This window comes from Nuphar pumila, chromosome 7 (genome assembly GCF_984573655.1).
Source record: "Nuphar pumila chromosome 7, dmNupPumi1.hap1.1, whole genome shotgun sequence".
In the NCBI taxonomy this organism is placed as follows: Eukaryota; Viridiplantae; Streptophyta; class Magnoliopsida; order Nymphaeales; family Nymphaeaceae; genus Nuphar; species Nuphar pumila.
The window spans coordinates 103,636,195-103,648,226 of record NC_143255.1 but is presented as its reverse complement, the minus strand read 5'-3'; positions in this window follow the sequence as shown (position 1 = coordinate 103,648,226).

Genomic DNA, 12,032 nt, shown 5'->3' with positions numbered 1-12,032 from the left:
GAGGTAGAACAAATTCAACACATGAATCTAATCATCGCCAAGATTTTGTGCGTCCTCTTGTTCATTGTCTTGATCTGACCCTTCAGCTCCACTACGCTGATTATCGCCAGCAACCTACACGAGAAAAGAATTGTCAGTATTGATAAACAAAATATACTGAAATAAATTATACTCTATATGTGATTCCATCATGCTCATATGTGTTCTAAGGCAGTAAAAAAACTGTATATGTGATTCTATCATGCTCATATGTATTTTAAGGCAGTAAAAACACTTTATATGTGATTCAATCATGCTCATATATGTTCTAAAGACAGTAAAAAAACTGTTTTTGTGATTATATCATACTCATATATATGTGCACTAAAAAAATTTGTATATGTGATTCTATCATGCTCATATGTCTTTTAAGGTAGGGAAAAACTGAATATATGATTATATCATGCTCACATGTGTTCTAAGGCACTTAAAAAACTTTATATGTGATTATATCATGCTCATATGTGTTCTAAGGCACTTAAAAAACTTTATATGTGATTCAATCATACTCATATGTGTTTTAAAGGCAGTAAAAAAACTTTATATATGATTCTACAATGCTCATATGTGCTCTAAGGCAGTAAAAAATTTGTATATGTGATTCTACATGCTCCTATGTGTTCTAAGGTAGTAAAAAAACTTTATATGTGATTCCATCATGCTCATATGTGTTCTAAGGCAGGCAATAAACTGTATATGTGATTATATCATGCTCATATGTGTTCTAAGGCAGTAAAAAAATTATATATATATATATATATATGATTCTATCATGCTCATATGTGCTATAAGGCAGTCAAAAAACTTTATATGTGATTCTATGATGCTCATATGTGTTCTAAGGCAAGCAAAAAACTGTATATGTGATTATATCATGCTCATATGTGTTCTAAGGCTGTCAAAAAATTTGTATATGTGATTCTATCATGCTCATATATGCTCTAAGGCAGTCAAAAAATTGTGTATGTGATTCTATCATGCTCATATGTGTTCTAAGGCAGGCAAAAAATTGTATATGTGATTATATCATGCTTATATGTGTTCTAAGGCAGTAAAAAAACTTTATATATATGTGATTCTATCATGCTAATATATGCTCTAAGGCAGTCAAAAAACTTTATATGAGATTTTATCATGCTCATATGTGATTTTATCATGCTCATATGTGTTCTAAGGCAGGCAAAAAACTGTATATGTGATTATATCATGTTCGTATATGTTCTAAGGCAGTCAAAAAAACTATATATGTGATTCTATCATGCTCATATGTGCTCTAAGGCAGTCAAAAAACTGTATATGTGATTCTATCATGCTCATATGTGTTATAAGGCATGCAAAAAACTGTATATGTGATTATATCATGCTCATATGTGTTCTAACGCCGTCAAAAAAACTGTATATGTGATTCTACCATGTTCATATGTGCTCTAAGGCAATCAAAAAACTGTATATGTGCTTATATCATGCTCATATGTGTTCTAAGGCAGGCAAAAAACTGTATATGTGATTATATCATGCTCATATATATTCCAAGGCAGTAAAAAAAACTTTATATGTGATTCTATCATGCTCATATGTGCTCTAAGGCAGTCAAAAAACTTTATATGTGATTCTATCATGCTCATATGTGTTCTAAGGCAGGCAAAAAATTGTATATGTGATTATATTATGCTCATATGTGTTCTAAGGCGGGCAAAAAAACTGTATATATGATTCTATCATGCTCATATGTGCTCTAAGGCAGTAAAAAAACTGTATATATGATTCTATCATGCTCATATGTGTTCTAAGGCAGGCAAAAAACTGTATATGTGATTATATCATGCTCATATGTGTTCTAAGGCAGTCAAAAAAATTGTATATGTGATTCTACCATGCTCATATGTGCTCTAAGGCAGTCAAAAAACTGTATATGTGATTCTACCATGCTCATATGTGTTCTACGGCAATAAAAAAATTGTATATGTGCTTCTATCATGCTCATATGTGTTCAAAGGCAGTAAAAAAATAGTATATGTGATTTTATCATGCCTATATGTGTTCTAAGGCAGTAAAAATATTATACTGAAATATTATATAAAAGGTCAGTATTGATAAAAAAAATATACTGAAATAAATTATATGCAATGCACCTAAGTTAAGGCAATCAAAGTTATATGAAATCTAATGACATGCAATACATCGGATGAAACTTTCATACCTGAGAGGCACCTACAAATGAAGCTCCCCTGTTCTGCAAAAAAACTGTTGAACTCATCCCAGAGAACATCGACAATTGTTTCATGGAAGTAGTCACGCATTGTGTCCTTAACGATCTGGCATATATCATCCAAAGAATCAGTCGCATGCTTGAAGCTGATGTTGACGGGAGAAGTCTCTGAGCCGTGACTGAATGAAGCAACGACTGGTGAGGTGTTCATATTACTCACAAACCCAAACGCACGACCCTTTTTGGGTTCACCTGCTGCAGTCACTCATGATGCAACATCAAATGATGGATGCTGAGTAACGTCATCGCCATATCGCTCTACCATCTGTTGCTCATATGACTCATACAAAATAATGTTTACAATATGAATTAATAATTAAGAATTATAATGTTTATGATAACTTATATATTACAATGATTATTAATATAATAAATACATACTGTTGTTGTTCTCGCCTTCTCCGATACTAACTCTCCCATGGTCTTACGTTTATGTGTTTGAACAAATACATCCTTGTATTGCACAATGACTCATTTTTCTGCTTCCTGCGAAGTAAAATGATAAAAGATTTAGTTAACAGGTTTGCAACAATACTTATAAAATTGATTTGTTTATATATTGATGAGTTACCATTTTCTTCAGGTGGCTCATAAAAGTCCTAGATCCATCTGCGTGTAGATGGGCTTCAGGCATTTTCGCTCGATTTTGTGCAGCCTTCGCTGAGCGGTTTCAAAATGCATTCATAGCCTACTTGTCACACATTGCATCCCAAACATATGACCTGATAGTAGGAGGCCCATGGCTCTTCCACTACAGTGGATCATCTATCCCGCCAGATGCTTTTCTTGCTGCAGACTTCATATTGTGCAGTATGTCTGCAAATCGATTGACAGCCACATTCTGCCACACCTTCCTTGCATCATGTTCCTCTATCGTAGTCGCGAAGCGATTCGAAGCCTATAAATATTTTCAGAAAGTTAATAGACATGACTATAACAAATAATTAAACATGAAACACATTAACTATGATAAACACACTACTTTTGGATACATAATCTGTCTATCACCTCTTTTAGATACTCTTTTCATTTAGCGCTCGGTCCTGGTAAATGTTGAAGTAGTGAATTCATAATATCACGCACTACTTTTTGTGGCTCGAACCTCGTGTTGTACATGAATTGGTACACAGTAAATATCAATACACAATATTTATAAGATATATAATAAGTGAAAACGAAATACTTACGGTTGATTATCGATATACACTATTCAAATGAGTCTTCTTGTGCCAGACTGAGAAGACCCTACATTCTGTGTTGGCTCCTGACTTGTATGATCAACTGGTGTAGGTGGGTCATGTACAGGCGAAACATCATCTGTAAAAAAATATGTTAGAAATTCTCAGAATGCGCATTTCAACTAATCAAACATCTAATTAGTTAAATGATATACCTATCAAAGAAGCCCGTTAAGATGAAGGCTGAGACTGACTACTATAGGATGAACGACCACTGTAAGCTCCATGAACTATATTCTAACAAATAAAAAATGTCATGCAATACATTCAAATTGTTTCAAATCATTCACATTAAGTATTTCAATGCATTCAAATAATTCAAATCAAGTATTACAATATATTCAAATCATTGGAATACATGCAAATCATTCAAATCATTGCAATACATTTCAATATATTCAAATATTTCAAATCAAGTATTGCAATACATTCAAATCATTGGAATACCTGCAAATCATTCAAATCATTGCAACACATTCAAAACATTGGAATACATTCAAATAGAGATTTGTATTAGAAGATTTTGCTCACTAGCTCGAGAATTCTTCCTCATCACTTGTTTGACTTTCTACTTCTTCTTCTTCTTTGCCCATCCACTTGGTATATCATTTGGATCACATTCTTCTATGAATGTTTTATCGACCAATTGAGATATGACATTCAAATCATGCGCAACATCGTGACCATAAGAAAAGTCATAGATATCATCTGATTGATAGTAATCATTCTCTTCAGTTAACTTGTCTTCCTGTAACTGATCATACTCAGGGTATAGTTTGGACTTCACCTTGTAAACTGCCCATCATTTATTTCTATTTGACTTTTTTGTACTCAGATATGAAGTACAATAAACTTGTTGAGCTTGCGAGGCTAATATGAATGGTTCATATGTTTCAAACCTTGATTTATGATTCACCTCCACAATGTCTGAGGCTTTGTCGACTCTTGTTGCAGTTGTATCAAACCAATGACACTTGAATAAAGTTACCCTATTATTTATGCCTAAGTAAGTCAGCTCCATTATTTCTTCTATAACACCGTAGTAATCATGTTCATTTTCACCGTAACTGTTACCCTTGACACACATGCCACTATTCATCATTGATTTGTTTATACTATAGTTTTTTGTATGAAATTAATAACTATTTACAATGTACCCGTTGTAACATTGCATAACTTTGGTCGGACAATTTTGTAAATCACATATTTCTTGATCTTTAACATCAGCATGGTGGACCTACAAACATAAACAATGATTGTTATCACGACCAATTAAGTAACTTAGTGTTGTTTAAAAGTACATAATTTATGTGAGCGTCTTTACAAACTCTTTCAACCACTCCACAAACTTAGTTTCACATTTTTTTTGTACTTCTGCATCAGTGAGATGTGAAACTTCTCTTCGCAACTCCATATCAAATCATCTGCAAACCACAAATACTTATATTATCAAACCATGTATGCATATATAGAACATAAAAGGATTTAGAATTGTGTTGTGTCTATATATACTTACTCGATATATAGGTCGATTGCTGAGCAATTAAAAAGAATATAGATGTGTGTTGCATCTTCCTCTTGATTTGCCAAGAGTCTTGATCGACAACTACCAAATGCATGACCAAGTGGTTGAAATATCGACAGTTTGTCAGCTACAGTTACTTGTTCTCCATCATCGTTACGAGGCGGGCATGTATAACGTGTTGGAATGTGAGGTTCAAAGTACATAGATGAGAAATTTGAAATCTCTTCTAAAGTGTACGCCTCACAAATAGAGCCTTCTACTATTGCTTTATTACAAACCTTTTTTTTTAGGTCAAATATGCATCTGTCAAAAATATATATTTTAAATTTGAAATATCTGTCATTGAAGACACAAATATAAGAAAACATATACCTTTCAAATGGGTACATCCACCGATATTGTACAAGACCATCAACTCTTAGTTTATATGGCAAATGTATGATCAAATGTTCAATAACATCAAAAAATGCTGGCAGAAAAATCTTTTCTAAAAGACAAACAATAGTGATGATAGAGTCTTTGAGATTCTTTATATCAGATATTATGACTTCCGAGGCGCACAATATTCTAAAAAATCTACTCAACTCAGACAATACCCCCATATAGGTTTGTCTAACATATCATGGAATGCTAGGGGTATCAATCGTTGCATAAAGATATGACAATCATAACTCTTCAACCCATATAACTGTCTATCATCAATCTTCACAGTCCGAGAAATGTTAGAGATATATCCATCTGGAAATCTCAAGAATCTCAACCATTGACATACCTGCTTTATTTGATCAGGTCCAAGCACGTACCTTGCCTTTGGTTTCAGTACTTTGTCATTATACTCTTTGAGTTCCAATTCTGGTCTTTTACATATTACTTTTAAATCCATACGGGCCTTCAGATTATCCTTAATTTTCCCTTTAACATTCATTACTGTATTAAACACATTATCAAACATATTTTTCTTCACATGCATCACATCCAAATTATGTCGTATTAATAGGTCGGCCAATATGGTAGTTCCCAAAAATAGATTTCTTTGTCTAATTGTGATCCTTCTCAAATCCAAGGAAGGGCGTCAGACTACGGGCATCTGTTAATACATCTGAAAAATATCGCAATCTTCTTAAAATCTCTATGCTAGACAATTCTTAAAATCTCTAGCTTCCATTTCAGTTGTGCCTGCTCGAAACACATTCCTTTGTCATCGAAACGGATGGTCGCTGGGTAGAAATCAACGATGACACTCAAACCAGTAAGGCTTCCTTCCATGCGTCAATCTAAAAGTTTTTGTATCCTCCATGCAGTATGAACATGCCAACCTCCGATGTGTGCTCTAACCAGATAACATACTATATGCAGGGAAGTCAATGATTGTCCATAGAACAACGACCTTCATATTGAATTTTTTTTTGGGCATCATACGTGGTAACACCTTCATCCCACAGTACTTTTAGTTCATCAATCAATGGCCTTAAATATACATCAAGATTTTAGCCAGGTGAGGTCGGACCAGGGATCAATAGAGATAAGAAAAGATTTGGACGCTTCATACACAAGCTTGGTGGAAGGTTGTATGGAGTTACAAATACTGGCCAACATGAGTATGGAGTTGATCTACCCCCAAATTGATTAAATTCATCTGTACATAGACTGAGTCTAACATTTCTTACTTCCATTGTAAAGTTCTGATGAGTATGATCAAAGTGCTTTCAAGCTTCCGCATCAACAGGATGCGTGATCTTGTCATCATCATATCGAACTTTATTTGCATGTCATCTCATGTGTTTAGCTGTCCTTAAAAACATATACAATCGTTGCAATCTAAGAGTGGTAGGAAAGTAACAGAGCGACTTGTATGAAACTTCTTTTGATCTCGGGCTATCATTGTCTCTTGTCTTTGGCATGAACCGAGGATTCCCACATGACGGGCATGATATGTTGTTTTCCTGATCTTTGAAATATAACATGCAGTGATTTGGACAAGCATCTGTCTTTTTATACCTCATACCTAGAACGTTGACCATAACCTTCGCACGATAGAAATTTTGTGACAATTTCTCATCTTTACGCAACATACTCTTCACAATCATGCACAAACGATCAAAACATGATTGACTCAAATTATACTTAGACTTCAAATTCATTAGTTGAAGAACTGCAGACAAGATAGTGTGACTCTTACAACCGTTCCAAAGTGGCTCAACAACACCTCTAAGTAAATCATAAAATCTACTAGCTACATCGTTTGGTGATTCTTCATCTACTGCAGTTGTTATATCACTAGAACCATAGCAGAATGCAGTTCTGTTCCTGCGGCATCAAATATCAAATCCATATATGTATTATCGTGCACCACATTTACCTGTGCATCAAAATTGTTTCTAAATTCTTCACCATGAAATGTTCAATTCTGATAATCACTCAAAAAACCCTTCTTGTATAGGTGATGTCTAACGCCATGAGGTTCCACAAATCGATTGTTCTTACAAATCTTACAGGGCCACCTAATCCGACCTGTAGGATCCACTGTACTAACATTTGTTGTTGCAAATTCAATAAAACTTTCAACACCATCCATATATTCATGCGATAACTCATTGTCAATTATCTTATGGTACATTCATTCACGGTTTGCAGTCATTTTGTCATATGCTATTACCAATAGTATCCTAACCAGTTAAAAGAGAATCATCAGAATGTTATGACAAAGAAGATATCAAATTTATTATGAAATATATGATGTCATACAATCACAAGAATTATGATGCATGCATTGATAACTTAATATTTTCATGTGCAAACTATTCATAACACAATATATTCATTTGAAGCATGCTTTCATTATACAATTTCACATGTAAGTCATAATCAAATTGAAAGTAAATACATGCAAACATAGATACAATCACATCAAACATTAAAATACATCGAAAACATTCATATCAAAAAAATGTCAAACATGTACCTGCAACAAACATACTCCAATATCCCGCTAACTACTATCATGCCTAGCATGGAATCCGTACTCCAAAAATAAAAATACTTTCATTCTCATACATTAAAATCATGCTCAGCATGATCTCCAAACTCCAACAAAGCAGTCCTAGATATCAACAACTAAGTGAGTGTGTGAGCAGTAAAGTGTTGCATCCAATAAATTAAATAACATGTGATGCGCTTCCATCACTTACTCACTACGAGTATTTACCCGATTTGCATTATTTTTGTCACTTACTTACTACGGGTAGCGGGGCACAAGCGGGATCCGTTGAGAAATCTGCAAGAGACACTATGTTAAAATGAAGTCACCCTCTGCTAAAAAGAAAAAATTTAGAATAAATATCGAAGTCGGACAAGATTCTGGTGAGAAAGAACACCTCCCAAACGTCGACCACCTCTCCGTTCGGCCGACCAATCAGTAGGACAATGATGTACGATAGCGGCACGAGGTCTCCAGAGGCAGTGATCATCCCCCAGAGCGGCAGGCACAGGGTGATGCCATGGTTCAGGAACCCGACGATCGTCGAGCGCCCCCCGGCCTGTCGCCCCCTTGCTGAAAAAAAATGAGGCAGAAGGAGTGACCCCTTGTTGAAAAAAAAAATGAGGCAGGGGGCGACCCCCTACTGAAAAAAAAGAGGCAGGGGGGAGACCCCCTTGAGGGAAAAGTAGGGGGGCAACTCCCTGCCTGAATAAAAAAATAAGGTAGGGGAGGGCGAGCCCCTGTCGAAAAAAATAAGGCAAGGGGTCGCCCCCCCCCCCTGCCGAAAAAAAAAATGAGGCAGGTGGGGCGACTCCCTGCTCGAATAAAAAAATGAGGCAGGGGGGGCGACCCCCTGTAAAAAAAAAATAAGGTAGGGGGCCGCCCCCCCTACCGAAAAAAAAAGAGGCAGGGGGCGACCCCCTGCCGGAAATAAAAAAACGAGGCAGAGGGTGACCCCCTGGCAAAAAAAAAAAGAGGCAAGCCCCCCCCCCCCCTGCCAAAAAAAAAAAAAGAGGCAGGGGGGCAACCCTATGTCCGAATAAAAAAACGAGGCAAGGGGGGCGACCCCCTGTCGAAAAAAAAATGAGGCAGAGAGTCCCCCCCTGCCAAAAAAAAAATAAGGCAGGGGGGCGACCCCCTGCCAGAAAAGCAAGGGGGGCAACCTTCTCTGCCGGAAATAAAAAATGAGGCAGGTTCCCCCCTGTCGAAAAAAAAGAACGAGGCAAGGTAGCGACCCCCTATCGAAAAAAAAATGACCCACTTACCAAGGAGATGTCGAGCGGTAGGCGGCGGGGCAACAGACGACAAAACAGGGGGCGATGGGCCAGGGGAGGGACGGGCGGCGACGAGCGGCGGAATGCGGAGCGATGGGCGGTAGAACAGAGGGCGATGGGCTGGGGGAGGGATGGGCAGCAACGGGAGACAGAATGGGGGGCGATGGGCCAAGGGAGGGACGGGCGGCGGACCGGGGAGCGACGGGCGGCGAGCGGGCCGGGGAGTGCATCGGGCGGGAGAGGGCGGCGGTCGAGAGAGTGCGTCGAGCGGGAGAGATGAAATAGGAAAGAGAAAGAAGGGTTTTGATTAGGGATTTACGGGAAACTTAGCGACGGATTTGGCAACGGCTTACTTCCATCGCAACTTCGTCGCAAATTTACATGACCAGTTAGCGACGGAATATTTCTATCGCTAAGTAGCAACAAAAAAACCTTCGTTGCCAAATCCGTCGCTAAATGCCACGAGCATTGCGACAAAAACCTGACGTCGCTAAGTCGTCACTAATTAGCGACGGATTTGGTGATGGAAGTGTTTCTGTCGTTATTTTCATAAATATTATGGATTTTAGCGATGAATTTGTTTCTCTCGTTAATCCACCATAAAGTTGCAATGAAAAAAAATCGTCGCAAACTTCCGTCACTAATGGTCATTTTTCTTGTAGTGTTGGGGTATTCTTGGATTATCATAAAAGAGTTATATCGAAAAAATTCTTGAAAGATACGACATGAAGAATTGAAAACCAAGAGATAGTCCTATTGCTAAAGGGGAGAAGTTTAGTCTTGTTTAGTGCCCTAAACACCAGTCTGAAATTAAGGCTATGAAACAAATGCTCTATGCATCTGCTGTGGGGAGTTTTATGTATGCTCAGCTATGTACGTATCCGAATTTAGCGTACATTGTTAGAATGTTGGGCAGATATCTTAGTAATTCAGGTATGGGTCATTGGAAAGCAGCCAAACGGGTTATGCAGTATTTGCAGAGAACAAAAGGTGACATACACACATACAAGAAGTCAGATCTGTTAGAGATCATTGGGTGTTCTGATTCTGACTTTGTATGATGTTAAGACAGTCACAGATCCACGTCAAACTATGTCTTTTTATTGGCCAGGAAGGCTATTTTCTTAAGGAGTGCCAAGCAGATACTCATTGCTTCTTCCACCATGACAGCAAAATTCGTAGCTTATTATGAGACATCCAACCTTGGGATATGGCTACGTAATTTTTTCACAAGGCTATAGATTTTGGATAATGTTGAAAGACCGCTAAAGTTATTTTGTGACAATAATTCAGCAGTGCTATATTTCAATACCAACAAGAGCTTGTCAAAGTCAAAGCATATTGACATTAAGTTCCTTGTTGTTAAAGAAATAATGCAGAATGATCAGATATCGATAAAATATATTGGCACAAACTCTATCATTGCGGATCTGCTTACTAAAGGTTTGTCACCCAAGGTCTTTCATGAGCATACTGCTTGCGTGGGTGTTTTATCATTTTATGATATGCTGGTTTAGTGAGAGTTTGTATTTGAACTTTCTATGATATAATAAAGTTTCTTTTACCACTTTGGTATAAAGTTAAAGTTTCAGTTTCATTATGTACTCATTATGTTGTGATTTCACTAAAGTTTTTAGGAAGAACCAATTGAAAATAGGCATATTTGATCACATTGTATGTAATTTCTATGTTTCACATTCATACTTGATCCATGTCATTTAGTTATGTCAATATGCGTGAACATTGATGAGTCCAATTACGTTATTTGTAATAGAGACTGCTTTAGTTCTATGTTGACATGATCAATGAACCAGATTGGTAGATATATCAATTAATAAGACAATATTTTTGAGCTTATAAGGTTACATTATGTAATTATAAGGTTACGTATGTGGCCCAAGTGGGAGATTGTTAGAAAATTATGTGGGCCTATATACATTGAACTACACATTTTAAGGTTGTCTTAAGTTCAAGCCTAGTTTATGTGATCTAATCCGGATGAGCTCTGAGATATCTCATATGGTATCACTACAAGAAAAACATTAATTAACGATGGAAATTTGCCACAGATTTTTTCTGTCGCAAATTTGTGACAAATTAACTAGAGAAAACTAGTCATCGCCATAATTGAAATTAGCGATGGAATTTGCGATAGAATTGTTCTGTCATAAAATCCGTCGCTAATTAGCGATGGAAACATTTTGTCTCAAACTCCATCGCAACTTCATGACGAATGAGCGATAAAATTTGTCCGTCGCTAATTAGCGATGAATTTTACGATGGAATATTTTTGTCGCTAATCTGTCGCTATTTTTCAATTTAAACCTTGAATTTTTTTTCACCCCATTCGCACTTTTCCCCCTTTCATTGTACGCAGCCGCCCCCACTCTTCTTCTCCTTTCTCTTCCTCGTCTGCAGACCAATCAGAGCCACGTCGTCACCGACCCTCGCTGGTCGACTCTTGTCTTTCCCTCTCCTTTCTTTTTTCCCTCTTCTTTTCCCCCCTCCTCGCATTTCCTTTGGTTTTTCTCCACCCAAGAAAACCCAAGTTCCCAAATCATGCCTCTTTCCTTTCATTCGCCGCCACCATCAGATCAAAGGCAGCAGACTCGTCATCCCAGAAGATTTCTGGTTCGTTGTCGCCACCACCATCATCGGCAAATCCCCCCAAGCTCTTCGAATCGGCTATTGTTTCGGTGATTCGATCTTA